The 24,667-nt window shown below is 36.1% G+C and overlaps 1 long non-coding RNA gene across 1 annotated transcript in view; it reads left to right on the plus strand.

Annotated features, from left to right (window-relative positions):
* The window catches only part of LOC125916285 (uncharacterized), a 46,338-nt gene that overhangs the window by 19,980 nt on the left and 1,691 nt on the right, over positions 1-24,667 (plus strand). The window contains exon 2 of the long non-coding RNA XR_007455866.1: positions 23,925-24,007. This is a non-coding gene — a long non-coding RNA (uncharacterized LOC125916285). The remainder of the gene's footprint in view (positions 1-23,924; positions 24,008-24,667) is intronic.

The following is a 24,667-nucleotide window of genomic DNA, read 5'->3' on the forward strand; positions in this document are numbered from 1 at the left end:
AAGTCTGCAAAATAGCCTGGACAATCTTTTAAACAAATGTAAGTCAAGGACACCTGGGTAGCTTAGTTGACTGAGTGTGTCCCACTCTCAATTTCAGCTCAGATCATGATCTCGCAGTGCATATGATTGAGCCCTGCGATGAGCTCTGTGCTGTCGAAGCCTGCTTGAGATTCTCTCACCCCCTCTCTCTCTCTGCCTCTCCCCTGCTTGCACACACACTCTCTCTCTCAAAAATAAACAAACTATATAAACAAAACAAACAAACAAAACCCCCCAAATGTAAGTCAGATCCCTATTATTCCTCTGTTGCTAACCCTCCAAAATCTCCATATTTTAGGAAAAGACCAGTCAGTGTCTAAAATGACACAACACTGCACCCATCTTCTGTATCTCTGACCTTGTCTGTTAGTCTGCTCCATAGACACTGACTTGATTGCTATTCCTCACCCCTCAAACCCTCCAGTGACACTCCTCTCTTAGGGAAAGCTTTCTCTCTGCCTGGGATATCTCCGTATAACTGCGTGGTTAATTCTCTTACATCTTTAAAGTCTGTTCCACAATCCCCTTTTCTGAGCATTCTGTTTAAAATTGCATCCCATTTGTTTTAAACCTAATCCCCTTCACTCCTCTGCATTATTTTTCTGTAGCATTTGTTTGTTTTAACTGGTTTGCTTCTAACATTTGCCAGGCCTGAGGCAAGAGTATAAATAGAAGTCCATATACAATAAATATAAATATTTAAGTGTTTTCTATCCAGGTAACAAAATATTAAATGAAACATGTTTTATCCTTCTCCCCCAGTACATGTACTTTCATGACAATGAGGAAGGTTAGTTTTGCATTTCAAATTGCCAGGCTCCTCAGAGTTTCACCTGGGGGTTCAAATTTCGAAACTCTCATCTTTCTACTTCAGGGCCCATTCATTGCACTGACAATCCATGTGTTCTTCCCAGACATCAAGCCATAGCTTTTCACGTATCTGCAGCAAACAAATCTTGGTTCTTTGGTCTACAGATGCACGCCCAGAGAGGACTCTCCATCCCTCAGGGATCAGTCATGAGGAACGGGGCAAGAATGGAGGCTTCTTAATGAGGCCCAACCATTTAGGATAGTGTTGTACTATAACATCCTAGATATTTTATTTATTCCGTTAATTGTCTTGCCTCTAGTACAATGTGCACTCTTTTTAGGTCAGAAATTTTTATCTGTTTTGTCACTGATTTAGTGGCTCGAATAATGCCGATCACATTTGTAGGTGCTCAGTAAATATCTGCTGAGCGCCGAGGAAAGTGCTTGACTCTGAACAGACCCTCAACATGAGGTAGTTGCCTTTTTGCCTTCCTCCATGAGCTTCTGGCTTCTTTAAGTACTTCCTAGTACTGAGAATAGGCTTAAGGTGTTTGTTTTAGTCTGCAAAGAACTGGTGCTATGTTCTTCCATTTTAAAATCCTAAGAAAGGTTCCATTACAAATATTCATAACTGATTGTTGAGAGGATGTTTCTGCTCAAAGGTTCAACCAGTGGACATGGTTTCGGAAAGGAAAGCAGAGAATCAGAAACGCTGAAGGAAGATTAACAGACACACACTAGGGTTATACGTTATCTTCTCCCAGGACCAACTCACTCACTCTAATTTTGGGATTGTGGCAAGTGAAGTATCTGGGGTACACGATGTAAAGAAGCATATGCTATTAAGATCATGCAAGTACTAAAGGGGATAAAAGAGATTAAGAGGAGCAAACTTCCAGTTACAAACTAAGTCACGGAGATGAAAACTACAGCATAGGGAATATAGTCAATAATATTGTAATAATGTTGTTTGGTGACAGATGGTACCTACATTGAACATAGTGAGCACTGATTAATATATAGAATTGTTGAATCAATATGTTGTACACCTGAAACTAATTTAATATTGTATATTAATTATACCAAAACACACGTGCGTGCGCGCGCGCACACACACACACACACACACAGATCATTCAAGTACTGTCTCACATTTCCAGAATTCTCAGAGAAATTAAATTTAAATTTTGTCCCCTAGGCACTTTATTAGCCTCACCACCCTTGTCCTGACACACACGCTTCATCCATGTATACCTGCGTGCATTTGCAAGTTATAGATATGATATGTTCCTGTTTTCAGTTTGTATGTAATTTATGGCATACATAATTGGTATAATAATACCAACATTTCTACTGACTATGACTCTGATCACGTAACATTTCCAATTCAAACTTAGGTTTCTTTCATTTGTAAAATGAGTATAAGTCAACCTCACAATAAGTTTTTTTGAGGTATAACTGACCTCTATCCTTGCGATAGTTTCAGGTTTCATTACAACATAATGATTTGATATATAATTTTATATATACCCATATATATATATATGGATCCATATATATATATCTATATATATATGTGGATATATATATATATGTATTTACGGATATATATATAATAAGTATGTTTTAAGGATGAAGTGATTTAAGGTAGGTAAAGCTCAGAGATATGTTCAGAGATATTAACACACTTAATATTTGTTATTTTATTATTCTGTATTAACATATTTTTTTCAGGTAGAATTTTAGAAAATTATATTTTGACAAATTAGAGCAATTGTGGGAAAATGTTTACCATTTACCTCTGTAATTACCGATTTAATTTTATCTTAAATAATAAACACTAATCACCCCAAGTAACTATTTTATTATAACGTTATAATATTGGATATGTATATATGTATGAAATTAATCTTTGTAGTTAAAATTAAAATAGTTTCCTAGAAATATTATATTTTCCTAATGGTTATATTTGAATGTCTAGCTAGTGAAATTTTTGTCTCGAAAGCTGATCTGCTATAAAGAGAAACACAAAAACTTAATATAACACGTCAGTTTCTGATTAGCTTTTATAAATGAGAATCACCAACATACTTATACATGCTCATAAAAATATCTACTTGATATGGAAGCATGTAGGTATAAGGTGCAAGTTTGAGATGATGTTTATATTTGATGCTTGCATTTTCCCTGTAAATTAGAAATCTTACTTTTCCCTTCTCTTTTTGAGAGAAGAACCAATGGAAGTTGGTTCTTAGCTCTCTCTGAATTTCAGTGTTAAATTGTTTTTATTTCAAGCATTTTACTAAATTATGTACAGTAATCTTTAGTCATGAATCCATTGAACATTTTATTATTGGTTTTGTCAAAATAGAATACTGAGCCCTAGAAATTTCCCTGAATAGTCTAAACAAACTAGTACCTATTGAGAGACAAAAGCATAATTAGAAATGTACCCCTCATAAAAGTGCATTATTGTTACCAGTTTAAATGATAAGATAAGTTTTCTAAGAATGATATTTTTAATACAAAGCACTCATAATAAGATGAATTATGGAAGCCAGCTGAAATTTTAAAACATTTATTTCAAAGAAAAAGAGTCCATATCCTCTGCTTTTTTTCCTTACTTAAAGATTCAATTTTAGGAAGTATTACTTGTGAAAGTGTAGGTAGTTTGCAGCAAGTTGTGGCAGAACCTGGCTAACCTGCCACAGAGACCCTGCCATAGTACAGATATGAGAATTGCAAGGTCATATTCAGTTTGAAGATGGATCTTATATCCACATCGTCTCCATGATGCTATTAACCTAAATTTATATGGGCATTGCGGAACCACTCTTTCTTATTATCTTGACTTAGAAACACCTGAAAGATACAGAAAAACCACTAACCATAGAGAAAAGTTTACCAAATGTTCAAAAAGCCAATTGTAATGAGTAATCATGAAAAAAAATAACCTTTATAATGTATTGTCTTGAGACAGACATTTACTTTTAAAAATTGTATGCCTGAAATTTAAAGCCTTCTATTACCAGGGATGAAGAATGTATTTGCTGTAACAGTTAACATGTATATAGGTTATGGCAGGAACAAAATACATAAAAAAACAAAACAAAACAAAAAAAACAAAAAAAACCCACAAAACTTCAACTTAGTTTACATCTCCTAAAAAGATTCACATTTAATTTTTCCAATTCACAATTCTGTAGCAGGTTCTTAGCTAACTTTAGAGTCTGGTGAAGTCTACTATTTAGTTTATAATTTTTATGAATTTTTGTGTAGGCCTAAGTGGTTATTACCTTTCAGTAAGTACACATATGCTAATGTGGCTAGTTATAGGCAACTGCTTGTTTATACTGTGGTAAAGGGTTATTTATATACATTATATAACTCAGCTTCGTCTTCAAAGTTATGATAGTCTTATTATCCTTATTTTATAAATGAAGTATGTCTATTTCATATTCAAGTTAAGTGATTTAAGAGTAAACAGTTAAGGAGGGACAGAGTCAAAATTAAAATTCACATGCTTAACAATAAATATGTGTGCTAAATTACTTCATTTTTGTCTTGACTGCCTTACCACCCACCGCTAACTTGTCTATTTGAGGAAAATTGGTAAGATACTGATCCTGGATCCATAGCTGATGTTCTTTTTGTACCTCTCATATTGTGACCATTTGATACCTATGTAGGAGCCATCCTGACCAGAAGTAGAAAAGTTTAAAGAGTTTCAGACTGCCTCTTTGCAGCATCACCCTCCCCGCACCCCACCCCTTTTTTTTTCAACTTTGTACCCTATCTCTTCTCAGTGGGATTTTCCTTCATTTTTACCAACACTTCACTCTCCAGTTTTCCTTAATGGATTCTAATCTTGGTATCCTATATCTGGTACTAAAACACGGCCTCATTCTTGTTCAGTGACACTGAGCGACTTGAGTCCTGCTTCTGAACTATGGTCATTAGAATGGAATCAGAATTTCCTGATGATGGATTTTCTGGATGCCTTTCAGCTGCTTCACTTACTCTTGAGCCATCCATTTTTGTTGTTGAGAACTTCACTTGCTCTCGCACATCCTGGATAGTGTCACCTGCTCTTGGGCAGGACCTCTCGGCTTCTGTAACTCTTTCAGGCTATTCATAGCCTCTTCTAGTAGACAGGTCTAGTGTCTTTCTTGGATCTCTTTTACTTTCTCCATATTACTGTTCTTTTTGGGAGAAATCTCAACATTTTTCTTTCAATAAAGACAACGAAATAGGGAGAGGCTTTCTTTTTTTCAGGTTTTCACATGTGTTGGTTGGCAATCACTTTTGCCTCTGCCATTCTTGTCTTTTCATTTTTAGAGACATTATTAGTACTCATTTGAAATTAGTGCATGGTACAGTTTACCTAAATTGTGATAAAAATATAGTAGTCATGTTCATATAGAAGTAAAATATAGAAATTATGCATGCTTTTATGCTATTCTTTCTATTTTGTGATAGTTTATAATTACAAAGACCAGTAATTGACTCATCAACACTCATGCAATAAAAGCATATTAGGTTAGGAAATAGTAGTAAGAAATGCCAAACTGGATTAAGAAGTCCATGTTCTTATAAAGTATATATGTGCAAGTAGCAATAAGATGACATTTGTTCATCATCCATTAAATGTCAGAACAAGTATTTATTTACATGTCCTCATTCTTAGAGATTATTACATTAAAATAGGGTTTAGAAAGTACACCAAAACTACTTTACATGTGGAATAAGCATGCATACAGTTATCTCTTTTGTCCAAAATATGCCTACTAATTATGAGTACAATGGGTTAAACTGGATGGTTTTGCATCTTTACGCAAAGAAAATCGCCACGTATCTATTGCATAGCTTGTATTGCTACTCCCAACTCCTTGACTAGATGGATAAGCTTAATTTTGGTTAGTAATATGAATAGAATATGTTAGAGGTTTCCGTTTATTAAAATACTATTTATTGGACATCATTGGTGTTCCATTAACTGGGTATAGAATGTTTGAACAGGCAAGCCAAACATCTCCACCTTCTCGGAGTTTACCTGACAGGATAGTTAAAAAAGGAATGAGAACACTGGTGCTTTAGAGCTGGTTCTTCTACTTAATGGCTGTGTGACCATGGATAGAAAACCTTCATGGCCTCAGCAAACACCGAAATCAAAAACTGGAACCAATCAAATATAGCTGGCTGTAGCTATATCAAGAATATGTCCTTTTTCATCATGGCGACGTGAATGGTGGGAAAGGAAGGAGGTTTTAGGGGATTGAGATGCCAGGTAGACCATCTGATGAGATGTTTACTATAGAGAATAATGGAATCATATGTAACACTTTCATCTGTCATGCTCCTTATTATGAAATAATATGAGGAAAAGATAGGATTTCAAATTAATAAATAAAATGAAATGAATTCACTTAAACCTCTTTAGATATATATATTTTTTATCCACTGCTGAAGAGATACAAGAATTGCATTCTAACATAACTGCTGGTGTATGTTATTCTCTGTAATGGAATCTCTCATAGCCAGCGCAATATTGTGAGGATCAGCAGAGAAATGTCTATTTTCACACACTAGCAATGATCACCTCACAGTATTTCTCACATTTAAATTCATAAGCAATCTAGGAATAGGATAATTTATAGTAGGTGACATCTCTTTCCGGTTAGGCAAAGTGTTATTAATATAAATACATTTTAATTTCTTGTAATGTTTATTTTTTGAGAGAGACAGAATATAAGTGGGGGAGGGGCAGAGAGAGAGAGAGAGGGAGACATGGAATCAGAGCAGGCTCCAGGCTCTGAGCTGTCCGCACAGAACCCAACATGGGGCTTGAACTCATGAACTGTGAGATCATGACATGAGCTGAAGTCCGATGCTTAACCGACTGAGCCACCCAGATGCCCCTAATAGTAGATATATTTTAAAGGTGTGCACATTATAGAACAACTCTGGAAAATGTCTATGCCCTCACTTTCCAAAAGATTTGTTTATCTTCAAAGGAGGAAAAATTAATCAAGTATTTAAAAAATACTATTTATTGTACCCCAGTAAGTAATTGTTCTCCATTCGAATTGTCCCCGTTATTAGTTATTATAAGGTAACCACAACCACATTCCGTTTTACCAACAAAATAGTTCATACTTTTTTTCTCATATTTACTGTGTTTGCCTAAAAGTTCTTTGTAAGTTATGAAGCAGAAACTGACCTTCAATAAAGATCAGTCCCAGATCCTTATGTAAATTACTGTACTAGGTAATTCTAGACATTCATGTTGTAGAGAATCACCTTTTTGATATCCTGATTTCAGTACTTTTGGATAATACTCAGACGTGAATTTTTGGGTCATATGGTGGTTTTATTTTAAATGTCCATTGACAAATGAATGGGTAAAGAAAATGTGGTATACATATACAATGGAATACTATCCTAATTAAAAAAAAAAAAAAAGACCTCCTATCATATGTAGCAGCATAGATAAGACATTATGCTGTGTGAAATAAGTCAATCACAGAAGGAAAAATGCTACATGGTTCTACTTATCTGAGATATCTAATGAAGCCAAACCCATAGAAGCAGGAAGTAGAATGGTGGTTGCCAGGGAATGGGGCGAGGAAGAAATGAAGAATCACTATTTAATGGATAGAAAGTTTCAGTTACAAGATGGATAAGTTCTAGAGATCAGTACAACACTATAATTATAGTTAACAGTAATGTACGGGTCACTTAAAATATTTTTTATCATAGATTTCACGTTATTTGTTTTATTTATCACACTAAAAAAACAAAAGAAAAAAGTGAAAAATAAATCATGGTTCATTAAACAGAGAGAGAGAGAGAGAGAGAGAGAGGCATTGGTGTAGGGATCTGAGCAGACATTGGTTCAACAGCTTTGAGATAACATCGGGTATCTAGATCAGAACTTCCAGAACTTGTTTTAGATTAGAAGCAGATATACTTTATGAAAGCAAATTGCTTTATCTAAGATCCAGAGGAACAGGAATTACTTACTCAAGATGAAATATACTGAAGAAGAAAACTTTATTATGGTTGTCATCTTCAAATTATTGGTAATATTTTTAATGATCTCTTTTCTGATGGGCATATGAGTAAGCCCTTTCCTTTTCCTCTTAAATTACTTAATTTAAAAAGTTCTATTTTTAAAAACTGAAATGAAACATTTTTAACAATTTTCAACTCTTACAATTCAGAACCAAATACTTTTATTGAAGTACCCTATTTTCATGGTAATGTAGTTGTGTGCATTGGTTCAATAAGGCTACTGCTAGCATTCGACCAATTGACTGTGAGACTAAGGCCAAACCTGTCCTGTCATATTTAATAAATTTTATTTCATGTAATCAAGGTTACACACCATCATTAAAGAACAAGGGTTATACGTGATGTGTAAAACCAATGCCTCCAAGCCCCTACTTGGATTCCTGAATGCTAACTGAACTTGATTTGCAAAGAGAGACTCTACATACCTCAGTGGTCCTAGAGGACCAGTGTCACATAGTCTAGATGTGCAGAGGCATTGGATCATTGCAGGATGAGGATCAGTGGGGGTATCCAATGGATAAATCATTTGTCTTTCCTCCAATGATACATTGTTTTCAGACGTAGCTCTATATGAATGAATCCTCTGAAAGTGACAAAATTTGAACAGTTATATTTGTTACAAAGCTATGACCAACTCAGTAATAAATTAATGAACCCACTTTAATCTATGGCCAGTGAACAACATAAACATCTATTTAAAAGTACGGAAAGATAATCAGAAAGTCAATATCATTGTTTAAACCCCAGGAATGAAGGGGGATCCAAAATTGGAGGTGAAAATGGTGAAAAATAAAACTTCGTGTTTATCTGCATATCTACCATCTCTTCCTCCATTTTTAAAATTTTTTTAAATGTTTATTTGTTTTTGAGACAGAGAGAGACAGAGCGTGAGTAAGGGAGGGGCAGAGAGAGGGAGACACAGAACCTGAAACAGGCTCCAGGCTCTGAGCTGTCAGCACAGAACCCGACTCGGGGCTCAAACCCATGAACCATGAGACCATGACCTGAACCGAAGTTGGATGCTCAACCGACTGAGCCACCTAGGTGCCCCTCTTCCTCCATTTAAAAAAAAATATTTATATATTTTGAGAGAAACAGAGACAGCACCAGCATTGAAGGAGCAGAAAGCGAGGGAGAGAAAGAGAATCCCAAGCAGGGTCCACACTGCTTGCGCAGAGTCTGACACGGGGCTCATACGAACCATGAGGTCATGACCTGAGCCAAAACCAAGAGTCGGACGCTCAACCGACTGAGCCACCCAGGCACCCCATAAGGATAGTGGTTTATGTAATAATGGTGTATTTTAAAGTAATTTTTGTCTTTAATCAAGCATTTCCTGAAATGGAGATTTTAAAGACTCCTTATAAAAATTATAAAGTAGAATTGCATGATGGAATAGAGTTGAGCAAGGAAATAGAATGGCTCCATTTTTAGTCGGGCAGACTGCAATGGAAATCACTTAAGCAATTAAACAATAATCTTAAGCATAATGGATTGTTTCCAAATGCAAAAGATGTCCAAGATATATACATATATCTTCAATTGGGTAGACACTACATAGTTCTTGAGAACTAATATCTTCCCTTAAACGTAATGTATAGGAATCCCTTTGATTTAATAAAAAACAAAAATGAAACCAACAAATTGGGGAAACATATATAAGAAACAGGAGTGATTCAGAGAATAAGAGACCTCAATCAAAGAAGTGAGGTTTTAAGAATGAGGGGTCCTGTGAAGAAGGGCTCTCCTGCAACGGAAGCAGCTGAGTACAGGGGCCTGAGGTTAGACCCAGAAAGGTCCACCCATGATGTCCCAAAGAATATTCCCTTGTGAAGAATGAAACTCTGAATTTAAACATTGAATCCTGAAAATTGTCTTTATCTAAAGCAGAAAACAGTGTCTTTTTCTTCATTTGATTTGTTTTTTCTTTAATGTGCTACACTAAATTAAATAAATTTATTTGGTATTAATAGAGACTGGAGTAATAGCCCTGGAGAAAATGAAAAGATACAGAGCCTTTCCCAAAACCTGTTCCTGTCAGTGCTGGTAGCTTTGAGGCTTCAACATCAACCTATCAAGCGCACTTCCTCCCAGAGATAAAGGAATTTTCAGCATCATCAAGAAAAGAAAGTAGTAAGATAGGCTAGCATTCCAAATACAATGGGACAGCATGGGCCCAAAGAAGACTTTCCTAAACAGACAGCTCAAAAATGTGACAAGATCCAAGTTTTTACATATCCTGCCAAATCAGACGAAATAGGCCTCTAAGACAAGGCGGGTAAGGGGCACCTGGGTGGCTCAGTCAGTTAAGCATCGACTTTGGCTCTGGTCATGATCCCACGGTTTGTGGGTTCGAGCCCCACGTCGGGCTCTGTTCTGACAGCTCAGAGCCTGGAGCCTGCTTTGGATTCTGTCTCCCTCTCTCTCTGTGCCTCCCCAGCTTCACTCTGTCTGTCTGTCTCTCAATAAATAAATAAACAAACAAACAAACCAAAAAAACCCAAACATTAAAAAAAAGAGACAAGGGGGAAAAAAAGCAAATATCTGTATCACACAGATTTATTTACTTTTAAATGTGAAACTTTTCCAGAATGGGAGAGAACCCTCTAGAAATATAAATTTTAAATTGGGGGCCTTACTAACAGTTTTTATAGGAAATATAAATGTTTGTGTTCTGTATTTATAACCCTATCATCAAAATGGAGATTAATTAACATAAAAAAGTGATATATTTTAAATTACTATTAAATGATCATTTGTTTTAGTAACACAGAAATTGTATCCCTCTTGTTGTAGTTGCCTACATCGTTAAGAAAATATCATATATGGTCTTAACATGAGAAAGAAATGATGCCAAAAGACGGGCCATCCTGTGCTATGCTTTAACTCATTGTTATATCTCAAGACGTATGTGTCTGCTTGTTTCTTTGCTACCTTTTCTACTGTAATCATCCACTTTTGCAAGCAACTGAATAAATCCATCCATATCCAACTCACTTGATCTCTTAATGATGCTTAGATCATGCAATATGTTATCAGAAGGAGGTTTCTTCCTATCTGGGTGCCCCTCGGCATACCCCTGTAGCTCCTTAGCAAAGGCCCTATCTGAGTTTCCTCATAGGCAACCCTAATTACATACCCTCTACCTTAGCATTCCCTCAAATTCTCCTGGGGATAAAAATTATCTGGAGTATTCATTAAACAGGTTCCCAAGCTTCATCTCAGACTCATAACATAAAAAATCTCTAGTTCCCATGATAGGCACATTTTATATTAGGCAAGTCTAAGGACAGAATGCCATGACGTAGGACTTGGACTCCTCTCCATTCCCTTGGTGTTGGTTCTCCTTTACATTATTGCAGGAGCCAATGAATTTTGTTGATTTTCATTCTAATCTCTCCTGCCTTGGATATACTGTACACAACATAGAATTTTCTTTCTGTGGTTGAAGAATTGATAAATGCACCACGTATTTCAGAAGTGTGTGTTGCCTTATAATTACCAAGAGATTGAAAACAAAATATATTTAATGTGGTGTGAAGCGGAAAGCTGATTTGGTGGCTTTGAGTTTTGCTCACTTGCAGAACGCTTTGAATTAAGAGTGGCCCAGCCCTCGGCAAAGCGCTACATCTAGCTTCCCTGCACACCTGGCTGCCCCATTCTCCCAGCACTCCAGAAACTCTGGGGCTGCCCTCAGGTTATTTGTAATGTATAAATTTCAGTTCTTCAAATGATGAACGATATTTAAATTCATTTTGAACAAAGTAGGCTTGAAAACAGCCAAATTCTTTGAAATTGCAAGTTGATTTTGCTGAGTGCCTTTCATATTTTTAGTAGCCAAGGGGCAGGGGAAGCCAAGAAAGACTGAGAAGATACTGAAACTTTAAAGATGCCTTGTTTCTCCCAAAGTGCTGTCAACTACTATATCAAATAGAAGCTTTAAACCAGGGGAACTTTCTTTCTAATGCCATTCTAGGGGGAAAAAAAAAAAAAAACTGAGCAGGGAATTGTGGCTACGTAGGGGAATGATATAATTACTATTTTAAAAAGTGTAATAGCTGATGAGTTCCTAGGCAAACATCAATGTATTATTAATATTAGTGCTCAGCACTGCAGTTGCCGGTTGAGATTTCTGATTCTTACTTGTCCTCACAGAAGAATTTTTATAGCAGGTGGATCAATGTTTTACTACCTCAAGAAACTCATTTCAGATTCCACTTAATGATATAAACCTAGACAACCCCATCAAGGATTTTCTCTTTTTATGCTAAGCCACTGATACGTATTCTTTAAAGGAAAAGGATGGTTATGAAAGGAGATGAATGAAAGTAAATGACAATGATGAATATTTTTTTTACACAATGCAGCCTTGAAGAAATTTAAAAAATAAAACATAAAAGAAAACAAAAAAACACAAGTATACCAGAATCTGAGAAATGTGTTTCATTGTCTAAGACAGGTTCAACTGAGCAGTATGAAAGAGGAGATGATGAAACTGAGCATTAAGAGTGTTAGACTACAGTGACATCAACAAGATGGCGACCTAGGTTGTTCCTGATTTTGCTCCCCCACACAAGAAGAGCTAACTGTTCAAACAAGACACCGCTGTGAGAGTCCTTGATAGTGAAATGAAGCACTCCCTATACCATAGGGAGAGTCTGGAAACAGTCTGCACTAGGACGATTAGAGAAGTGGCTACTCCTTGACCACATTGCCCCTCCCCCAGGCCAGCACAGTACCACGCAGAGAGGTCTACTAACCCAGGCAAGAGAGCTGAGACACAGCCTCACTCACTCTGGAGAGTGTCTTCCAAACCCATATGACTAGAATGTCCAGTGACAACTCCTTGAAGCTGTGTGGTCCAGAAGCCCTACAGCTAAGAGGTGGGCAGACAGAGCCAGTAGTTTGCAGAGCAAAGCCAGTGGCCCTGTTCAGTCAGGGAACTTGGGGTACAGGTTGGCTTGAGTGAAAACAACAGACAAAGAGCTTTACCAGCTTTAAAGGTGCTTCTCCTGCTGCATTTGGGCAGGGAATATCATTTGTAATCCTGCTCATCAGTAAATTCAGGTTGACTACAGAACCTAACCAGAGCACATGGAAAGCTGTACAGTGCCTACAACAACCTTACGTACGGTGGCACTTGAACAGTGAGCACAGCCTGTGGCTTCTCTAACATGCATGAGTAAATCAGTGGCCTGACTTGACCAGGGAGTTCGGTGCACACTCTGGACTGATTTGGGTCCCCAAACAATAAAGCTGGGTTCTCTTCTATGGAATGGGGAAAAATATTTGCAAGTCATATATCTCATAGGAGTTAATATCCAAAATATGTCAAGAACTCATATAACTCAACAGCAAAAAACAAACAAACAAACAAACAAACAAAAAAACTAATTAAAAAAATAGGCAAAGGACCAGAACAGACATTTCTCCAAAGAAGATATATGCAAGGTCAACAAGTACATGAAAAATGATGAACATCACTAATCAAAATGCAAGTTAAAGCCACAATGAGGTAACTCATACCTGTTGAATGGTCACGATCAAGAAGACAAGAGATAACAAATGTTGGTGAGGATGTGGGGAAAAATAAACCATTGTACACCTACTGGGGGGACCGTAAGTTGGTATAGCCACTATAGAAAACAATATGGAAGATCTTCAAAAAAAAATTAAAAGTAAAACTACCATATGATCCATCCAGCAATTCCGCTTTTAAGAATAGATCCGAAGCAAAAAAAAAACAAAAAAACAAAACAAAACAAAACAAAACAAAACAAAAAAAGAATAGATCTAAAGCGAATGAAAACACTAACTCAAAAAGATATCTGTACCCTCGTGTTTACAGGAGCATTATTTATAATAGCCAAGAAGACAGAAATAAGTAAAGTGTCTGCTGATGGATAAGTGGATAAATAACTTATTATATATATACATATACACACATATATACACACATCCATACATATATATACATATGTAACATATATGTGTGTAATATATAGTATACCACAGACAGTGGAATATTATTCAGCCATAAAAATGGGAGAATCTTAGCATTTGTGGCAATATATTAGACCTTGTAGGCATTACGCTAAGTGAAATAAGTTAGAGAATGACAATAATGATCTCTCTTATATGTGGAATTTTAAAGAACAAACAAACAGGGGCACCTGTGTGGCTCAGTTTGTTGAGTGCCCGACTTTGGCTCAGGTCACGGTCTCATGGTTCATGAGTCCGGGCCCCGCATCAGACTCTGTGCTGACAGCTCAGAGCCTGGAACCTGCCTCAGATTCTGTGTCTCCCCGTCTCTATGCCCTCCCCTGCTCGTGCTCTGTCTGCCTTTCTTTCAAAAATAAATAAACATTAAAAAAAAAAAAAAGTTTGAAGCACAAATAAAACCTCATGACCTCATGGTAAACAAGATCAGACTTGTAGTTGAAGATTCGAGGAAGGTGGTTAAAGGAGCAAACTTGCAGTTATAAGACAAATAAGTACAAATAAGTAGGGATAAAATATTTGACATGATGGGTAAAGCTAATACTGTTGTGTGATACTTAAAAGTTGTTAAGAGAGTAAATCCTATGAGTTATCATCACAAGGGGATTTTTTTCCCTTTTCCTTTTTAAAAATTTTTATTGTATGTATATGTGAAGGTAAATGATAGCTGAACCTATGGTGGTAATCATTCCACACTATATGTAAATCAAAGCATCATACCATACACCTTAAACTTATAAGTGATGTATGTCAATTGTTTCTCAATAAAGCTGGCATAAAAAAAAGTGTCTAATATATTTTTAAATTGAATTACCATAGGGATGCTTAGGCTATCTGAATCGTATGGAGTAAGAAAGGGTTGGGGAATTTTGCTGGACACACATGAGGATTTTCCACTCCACTCTGCTACTCTGAGAAAGTTAAGTAGTTTGCTGTAATGTTTTTGTGTCCCAAGCATCAAATTTCTCTGCAGATCTGGCCCCATGGTGGATCCAGGTAATATAAGCTAGATGATCCTCTCTATTAAATATTGCCTTATTTAGTTGACTCTGATTAGAGGCAAACCCCACTTCTTTCCCACTAAATTCAAAGAAGTATTTACACAATTCCTAGAGATAAAATGGAAGGAAATTGAGGGAACGTTTCTGTTAAAGTGCATGCTTTTCTTGAATGCACATCAAGCATTGCTAGGAAGTTCTAGAGGGTAAGGCAGGAAAGGGAGTGGATCTATTCATGGTTGCCCTTTAGGGCTTAATAAAGTTTCTTGCCATTTTCCTCACAGCTTGATAGAAGTGGACTAAGGTGAAGAGATCTGTGATCCCCCTCCGCAGTCTCCAGGCTAAAAAAGCCAATGAAGTAGAAAAATGATATTGATAAAACTAGCCTGCCTTTTATAAGTATGCCCCACCAGATGAAAACTGCTCATTGTTGGCGTTTAATCTGATATGACCTCAATCATCTTTTTTTTGTCTCTGAATACTAAATGGCTGACTTGTTATTTAGCCTCAATAAGCTTAAAAGAATCCCACTCTGAATGCTTCACAATACTTTAATATAGTCCACAAAAGTAAAACCAACAACACACTTTTTTTTCCTTCTTGTCTTAGGAGATGAAAGATTAAATGGATGTTTCAAGACTGAATGCTGAAAAAGTCTTAGAAACAAGTATTTTATGATAGCTTCATTGTTGTAAATGTTTCCACTCCCATCTATTCAGACACGACACCAAAAGAAAAAAAGGTCCTCTGCAGAATTCTGGACATTGGTATATTAAAATGGAAAGTTATTTCCAACTCCATGGGATTTATCAATTGAATGTAAACTTCTTGATAGGAGAGGCTTTATCTCTCGTATTTTCCACCATCTCTGCAAGAGCTGGGAAGAGTGACATGTGGTCGATGTTCAGAAATACCCAAATAAGTTTCAAAAAATAAAGATACTTTGCTGCCCTGCCCAGTGGTTAATTAGATGTTACCACTATCTGTGCACTCTTTTCTAAGGGAATGCTTTATCTTACTCTTTCGAATTTCAATTTAAAACTCTGTGTTATTTTACAAACCATAGAAGTGTCTTTGATTCATATTCTCCAAATTATTGTAAGAGGAACCAGAATATGGTAAATCATTTTCAAGAACACTTCAACATACTTGCCCTTAACTTTCAACAGAGAATTTATTGACCAACTCACAAAACTGTGTGAGAGTTATCTTGTAGCTCAGCCAGAGGACTACAAGGCCAGATCAGTTACACCTTGGCATTTCTTATCTAACAATATGCCAGATAGGCCTTCAGAAAATTGTTGTGCAAAGATAACAGAGTATTTCTAACAGAAACAGGAGGTAGGAATCTCTGAAAAGCTATAAAATCCATCCAGAGAATTGCACTAAATGTCTCACTGTTGGGTTGGTTAAAAGAAGGCAATACTTAAAAACATAATACCTCGGGGCACATGGGTGCCTCAGTCGGTTAGCGTTCACCTTCCACTCAGGTCATGATCTTGTGGTTCGTGAGTTTGAGCCCCGTGTTGGGGCTCTGTGCTGATACTTCAGAGCCTTGAGCCTGCTTCAGATTCAGTGTCTCCCTCTCTCTGGTCCTCCCCTGCTTGCACTCTTTCTCTCTGTCTCTGTCTCTGTCTCTCTCTGTCTCTCTCTCTCTCTCTCTCAAAAATAAATAAATAATAAAAAAAATAAACAACAACAAAATCATATTACCTCAAAAGAATCACAAAGGGATGCTAGGGGCAGTGATGAACTTTTGTTATAATCTCCACAGAGTTTTTACAGATTTCCCAACACACTGTTTACAGTAATTCCGATTATTTTGTTTTTGGACGTTTTAATAGGAAGAGACAAAAGTAGGCCATGTTTAATAAGAATTGGTGAAAATATTTACATGTGCAAATTAACAGGTTATCATTTCATCAGGAACTTTCTACTTCTTTCTTGGGTAAAAACCATACTTCTTTTGCTGTTATGTTTTGAAGCTGACTTTTGAGAACAAACTAATAAATTTATTTTAAACATGTATCAGGTTTCTTCAGAGACATGTTCGTTAAAGTTTGTCTCAGACGTACCCAGTGGTATCAGGGTTGATCTTAAGTTCCCAGATCAGTTCTGTTGTAACCCTTCATTATTGCTTTATCTTCTTTGTTTAGGGAGGTTATCCCAGTGTATTATTGCAGTAAAGCATTGGACCTAAAATCTTACATTATGGCAGAAACTCAACAAGACAGAATAATTGCATTTAAATAGCTATTAGGAAACAAACACTTTGAGTCATAAGAGTTAGCACTGGTAGTAGATTGGGAGGGAATAGGCATGTGTATGGTAGAATATAGAATGTTTCCCTTGTTGTATTTAGGATTGTTGATGTTAATTGTGTCAAACAGACTGGGACCTGAGGTGAATCTTTTTTTGCTAACTATTAGGGTGGTCAATGATAACATTGACTACCACTTACTCAGCTTCTCCTATATATTCCAAGGGCCATGGTAAGATTTCACTTTCACAGATGAGGGAGATAGAAGGTAATTGCTCTTTGTTCAAGTCCGAAAGTTTAAAAGAGAATGCATCTCACACTGAAACCGAGGTCTCTTTTGTTCCACAGCTTGGTATTTTAGCCACTGTGCTAAAATAGGTATGGAAGACTAATGTGGGAGTGCTGAGGAAGAAAATGATTTCTATCCCCACTGGATAATCAGTCCCAATAAAAAAGCAAATAAAAAATGATGGAAGAAAAATTGCCAAATCACTTCTTTCCCAAATTCCATTTCTCACTCATGTAAATGAGATGTATGAGAAAGTTCTGAAGTAATAGCAACGGATATTTTAAATGATTAATTATTAATAGAGAATTGGCAAGTTTAGTATTTGTCATTTCTCACTAATCATATTTCTGGGTTAATTATTAACTATGCCCCTTCTAATAAACTGCTGTTTTAGAAAGTCTAGAGGGAGATATTTTCAGAATCTCCAGAGTTTAGGTAGGAGTGGAGTGTTGTGGGCTGGAGAAGGCATGCATATTTATGTTAATAACAGTAAAGAATGACTTGTAGGGAATTTCTGGAAATGGGAAAGCTGGATTGAGAGTAGAATGAATTCTAGTAGCATATGCTTACACTTCTGTTTAGGCAATCTTAGATTTGAACTATGTAAGTCGTTTACATTATCTTCATCCAGGGTATGCTATCTGCATATATCAGATATATCCTATTATCTGTATATATATTATATTACATATGATATTGTGTGTGTGTGTGTGTGTAAATATATATCTCAACATTTTTCTGTACTTTTGTGGTCTAAAGAAATGAGCTAAAATGTTCTAACATTGTATCTCTGTAAGTTTCTCCCTTACATGTTCTGCTAGTTTGGTGTGTATATTTATATGTCATTTTTGGTTATTAGACACAAGCAGATTTCTGATATTTGATCTTCTCTAAACCTTATAATCTTTGAGTAAAGGGGTTACAAAGTAGTATATGATCATTTCAGTTTCTCCCCATTTTAGCCACACTCGTTAGCCACTCTTTTTAATTTTAGCCACTTTAATGGGTTAGGAGTATCTCATTATGATTTTCATGTTCATTTCCCTGATAAATAGTAATGTTGAATATATCTTAATATGTTTATTTGCCCTAAGTATGTATTTCTTGGTTGTCTATTCAAGCTGCCTAATCTTGTCATTTGACTTTCTTCTTTTAATAAAGTGGGAAGTTGTTTATAAATTCTGTACTATCTTTTCTGTCTTCATTTTCAAAATCTTGCTTGTGTCTTCTGGCCTTTGTAATTTCAGAAGAGAAGCTCATTATAATTCAAATAAACATTGCCCTATATGTAATATGAGACATTTCATTGGCTACTTAAGATTTATTCTTTGCCTTTCTTTTTAAAAACATTTGTTTTATTATTTTTTTTTATGAGAGAGAGAGAGAGAGAGAGTGAGCTGGGGGGGAGGGGCATGGAGGGGAGAGAGAGAGAGAGAGAGAGAGAGAGCGCGTGTGCATGCGCACGCGTGAGAGAGAGATCCTTAGGCAGGCGCCACCCTGTGGGATCATGACCTGAGCCAAATTCAAGAGTCAGATGCTTAATGGACTGAGCCCTCCAGGAGCCCTCTTTGCCTTTCTTCTTTAAAAAAATTTTTACTAGTATATGCCTATGCATTATTCTCTGAATTTATCCTGTTTGGAGTTCTCTGTGCTTCTTGAAATTGTAAATGTATACATTTATATTTATGTATTTCACCAGATTCGGCATGTTTGGGGCCATTAGGTTTTCAAGAAGTTTTTCTCTGCCCCATTCTCATTCTCCTTTCCTTATGGAATGCTGATGACCTGTATGTCAGATGCTGATATTATTCCACAGGTTCATGGGTTATTATTCATTTTGTGAAAGGTTTTGCATCTCCTTCTGGTTGGATAATTTCTACTGATCTTTCTTCATGTTTACCGAGTCTCCTGTTATCTATATTTTGCTCTTAAACCAATGAGTGAGTGTTTGACTTCAGATACCGTATTTTTTTTTTACTTCTAAAAATTCATTTTCATCCTTTTTATGTTTGTATTTCTTTATGCTGATTTATATATTTTCATTTATCTCGAGTATCTTCTTTTACTTCCCTAAGGCCAATTCTAATAGCTACTCTTCAGTCATTGTCTGACAGTCCTGTATGTAGTTACCATGGGGTTGCTGTGCTCGTTAACAGTCCTTTCTCGTGAGAATGGGTCACGTTTTCTTCTGCTCTTCTTAAACTTAGTAATTTTCATTTCATATGAATAGTGTGAATATTAATATTGTATATAGTTGTGATTTAATGACATTCTTCTGAGATCTGTTGATTTTTTTTCTTTTTATGTATTTATTTTTTTAAATCTCAGCAACCAGTTAACTTGATCCCACTTGGACTATAGCCTTGACCAAGCCTGCAGGGGGCAATGTCTCAGTTGAGTGCTTTGTCTTCATAGGAGCTACTTTTAGTTTTAGCATATCTTGGCATGGCTCCGGAGTTAGCCAGAGATTGAATTTATACAAAGAATTAGTGTTCCCTTTCTGGAGCTTTCTTTACTGGGGTTCCTTGTTCATATTTGGTGTCTCTGGTTGCCCTGGAGTTCTTTGTTGTGATGCTAGAAAGGTCATGTTTATTTATTGGGAGAATCAGACCCACCCTGAGCTACTACCACTGAAACTATGGTAGCCATCAGGGTAAGGACTCACTAATGGACAAGCCACTAGTACAGATGACCTCAAAGAATTTTCTTCCTAAAAACAGCCTGATTTCTTTGGAGGGAGGGAGGGGGTTATGTTTTTGTTTTATTTAGTTTAGAGTTTGTAACTGTCATTTGTAGGACTGTTAGTTTATTAACATCCTCCTTTTTCTTTTTTTTTTTTTGTCTACTTTTGTCATAAGCTTTTGTTCTGTTGTTCATCATTTTCTTTTCAGTCCTTAGGAATCTCTGTATTGTAGAGGCATCTCTCACTATGTAGTTTATTCGAATTCTCTTCTTATTCCCAGTGGGATAGATTAGCACCTAAAAATTGGAAAATCTAGAAATAGATATCAGTTTACAATTTACATTTATTCAAGTAAATACTTGAACAATTAGAAACACGGCCTCCAAAACTGAGGTAAATACACATGTCTACAGTCTAAACAAGGAGACCATTTAATTCATGTCAAAAGAAAGGACATAAAGAGAGTATTAACATAAATAAACCTTACTCGGAATACAATGATAACATTAAGACAAGATGTCATAACAGTACATGTTTAAAAAGAACTAACTACAGATTCAGGCCTTGAATTATTTTAAGTATTTGTCTCCAATTGATACCTTTGAGTTTTTCTCTTTTTAGGGAATGCTAATTGTGCATTAAATATTCTTTGAATTATCTAGCTATCCTGTTCTGTTTTATCACTTTCAGTTTTACTTATGTTTAGTGTGGTTTTCTACAGATTTTGCTGTTACTAACTCTGTTCAGCATTTTCCCATTGCTACTTCTATAATAGCTTTAATATGCAAGTTCATTTTGTTTCCTCAACTTGTCTAAGTTTTCAACTTACTCTTCTGCTTTATCTTTTCTTTTAAAAATACCTATATCTCTCTTTCAATTTTTTTCCCACAGGTATTTTGACCTTAATTTTTTCGAGAGAATGGAAAGATATTTTTCTTAGAGTCTACTATGTTTCCCTTAATAATTCTTTTTTTTTAAACATTTATTTTTGAGGGAGAGAGACAGAATGCGAGAGGGGGAGGGCAGAGAGAGAGAGGGAGACAAAGAATCGAAAGGAGGTTTCAGGCTCTGAGCTGTCAGCCCAGAGCCTGACACGGGGCTCAAACTCACCAGCTGTGAGATCATTACCTGCCAAAGTCAGATTCTCAACCGACTGAGCCACCCAGGCATCCCTCCCTTAATAATTCTTAATGTGTTGCAAATTATTAATGTTTCCTTATTTTGTTATTTTGTTTATTTTTATTTCATTTTATATCTCAGTATCTATGCATGGTTCCCTTTTCTAGAGTCTCTCAATTTATGACTAATCTGAATAAACTCAGCCTAAGCTAGGTCTGCTATTTGCACACACATGCACACACACACACACACACACACACACACACACAGAGTGAAGAAAGGATTGGTGGTAGCAGAATAGGAAAAGAGGAGAGATAGGACAGCCAGCCATTAATATGTATTTTTCTAATACTTTATTTTCTTATCTTCTAGGCTGTTTTTTATTCTCTGAATCTTTAGAATGTTTTCTCAAAACTACTTAGAATATGCCAAGAAAATCAATAAAGTGGTTTTCAAATGTTTCTAGTTATTTGACAAACACTAATTTATTATTTTTATGTGCCTGGCACTAATGTAAGGTTTCTACAAATATCACTTCCTTTAATCCTCACCATTGCTCCACAAAGCTATTAGACAGGTCTGTGTAATTTTTACAATTATAGATGAAGATGCTGATTTACAGAGAAGTTAAGTATCTTATTCGAAATCACAACTGAGAAGTAGTGGAATTAAGACTCGGACCTACGCATCTACAGAACAATGTACTATAAATAATATACTTGTCATTACTAGTATGCTTAGCAAGACTATTGTTGGCTGTGTCCCTTTACCTTGAAGAATATTTTAAAAGTCATCTTTATTTTTTTTTTAAGGTAAAATCTAGGCTGGCCTGTAAAATGCTAGTATCTCTTCACTTTCTATTAAAATTTCACAGCTTATTAGAATCTTCCTTTCCAACGTCCTTTCCAAGTAACGTCACAGGATAGACTAGTCTCATTAGTGGTCTCATTATCCAATCTTCTTGGATGGGTTAGTCTCATTATTCTCTCCTGTGGCAAAAACATTTAATGTCCACGAACACCCATGTGTCTGCCCACATTCCTTAACCCCCTCGTAATTGAGCAGGGCCTTGGACTAGTTCTGGTAAGCGAATTTTGAAAGACAATGATGTGTACCTCTTCTAGATTTTGACAATATAAACATCCCTTGCAACTCTCCAGCTCTCTCTTCCCTTTCTATACTTATTCTGGTGGCCACCTGTTGGCATGGAATGACTCAGCAGGAGCAGCAAGTAGGCCACTAAGTCACTGCACACTGGAATACTATTCTGGAGAATAAAGTGAACTGTGTCAGACGTTGAGTGAAAAATAAAATTTTGTTGTGAGCCATTGAGATTTCAGGGCAGTTGCATCATATTCTAGCCCATCCTGACGAATATACCTGAGGTGATTGCATCTTAGGAAATGCTTCCCATGAACATGCTAAAATTGTGCTAAGAGCCATATGTACAAAATATATCTAAATCACGTCAATAATTTAAGTCTTCAGAAAAAAATTAATTCAATTCACGTTAATAAAGTAACATACGTTTTTTCTCTCTATATAAAATGAAGTAAGAATCTCCGTGCAACGTTGCATGTTTTCAGTAACTGGTGTTAAAAAGTTTTCACAAATACATTTATTGGCTTATCGAAATACTAAATATATCATGACTTTACTCTTGATCATTTATATCTGAAATAGGGGCGCCTGGGTGGCCCAGTTGGTTAAGCGTCTGACTTTGTCTCGGGTCATGATTTCACGGTTCTCGGGGGTTCAAGCCCCGAGTCGGGCTCTGTGCTGACAGCTTAGAGCCTGGAGCCTGCTTCAGATTCTGTGTCTCCCTCTCTCTCTCTGCCCCTCCCCTGCTCACACTCTGTCTCTCTTTGTCTCTCAAAAAATAAAGAATAAACATTAAAAAATATTTTCTAATCTTAAATAGATTTGAGTTCATGAGTTAGTCATTTAGTTCAACTATAATAATTAAGACTCTACTCTATGCCAGGCACTATTGTTAGCTCCAAGTTTGTAAAAAAAAATGTAAATCATAGGATTTGATGATATAATATACAATAATTTTTAATTATCTTTTAGGCATCATAACAGGAGCACAAACAAAGTGTGGTCAAAGAGTAAAGAAGGACAAAATCAGGCAGTGATAACTGGCCGAATAAGTAGGTTAATATTTGAATATATATTTAATTTTTTATATTTAATTTTAGCTTATCTTGTATCTATTTTTGTCTGTGAAAAGCAGACTTTTTTTCCAGATGTTTTTAAAATAAATGAGGCATATTCAAAGAGTTCTTTCAAAGTGCCATTTTTGTGAGAGGATGATGGAGAACAGAATTGAAAGAATGGGATTTTTTAAATTTTTTAATGTTTTTATTTATTTTTGAGACAGAGAGAAAAACAGAGCATGAGTCAGGGAGGGGCAGAGAGAGAGAGAGAGAAGCTAAAGCGGGCTCCAGGCTCTGAGCTGTTAGCACAGAGCCCGACACAGGACTCGAACTCATAAACCATGAAATCATGACCTGAGCTGAAATTGGACGTTTAACTGACCAAGGCCTCCAGGCTCCCCTGAAAGAATGGAATTTTCAATGCCATATACTATTATTTGATATTTATGATACTTTTGTTTGATTTACCTCTCTATTTTTTTTTTTTTTCCAGGGTAGACGTGCTTTGGTTCTCCCTGATATGTGGACATTTACAAAGTAATTTTGGGTAGTGGTCTACTTTTAAAAAGCTTCCAGGTAAGATAATACTGTAATCTTTCGGTTTATTTCTGAGGAACATCAAAACAAGAAAACCTCAGTGAATTGTCCAAGATGACCCAAGTGATCCTCCTCTGTATCCACTCTACTAGGAGGAAATAAAAAATATATATTAGCTATAGATACAGGATACAATCCATGTCAAAACAAAGCAAGAGCTTGAACCATAAAGGATTATGAAATAAAGAGCAGAAGTGAATGTAAGTATAATCTGATGTGAATTAAGTATAGGAGAACCATGTTTGTTTCATCTGGCCCATTCACAAGCTAGCAACATTGCCAAAAGTTTCCAGGTACACAAAAGCACTCACATAGTGTGAGTCTAACATAAAGCTTTATATCGATTACAATGATAGTTCTGAAACTGTATATTTGATGACTTGTGTTTTTCTTCCGCCAAAACCTTCCAGTTGAGTTGCTGATGCAAAAGTCTGGGCACATTCTAATGTAATAAAAAATGTAACACAAAGCCCACAAAGCCAGTAAATACCCTCTTTGTCTCTGATGCATGTCAGGAAATTGAAGTAAATAGATTTAAAACTCTAACATTACAGACGATGAGATTAAAAAGCCATTAGTAGTCATAAGCCCATTAGAACTCTAGGCACCAAAAGACTCTCAGAGAGAAATTTCTTGACC

The sequence above is a fragment of the Panthera uncia genome, chromosome D4 (assembly GCF_023721935.1).
Source record: "Panthera uncia isolate 11264 chromosome D4, Puncia_PCG_1.0, whole genome shotgun sequence".
NCBI classification, from domain to species: domain Eukaryota; kingdom Metazoa; phylum Chordata; class Mammalia; order Carnivora; family Felidae; genus Panthera; species Panthera uncia.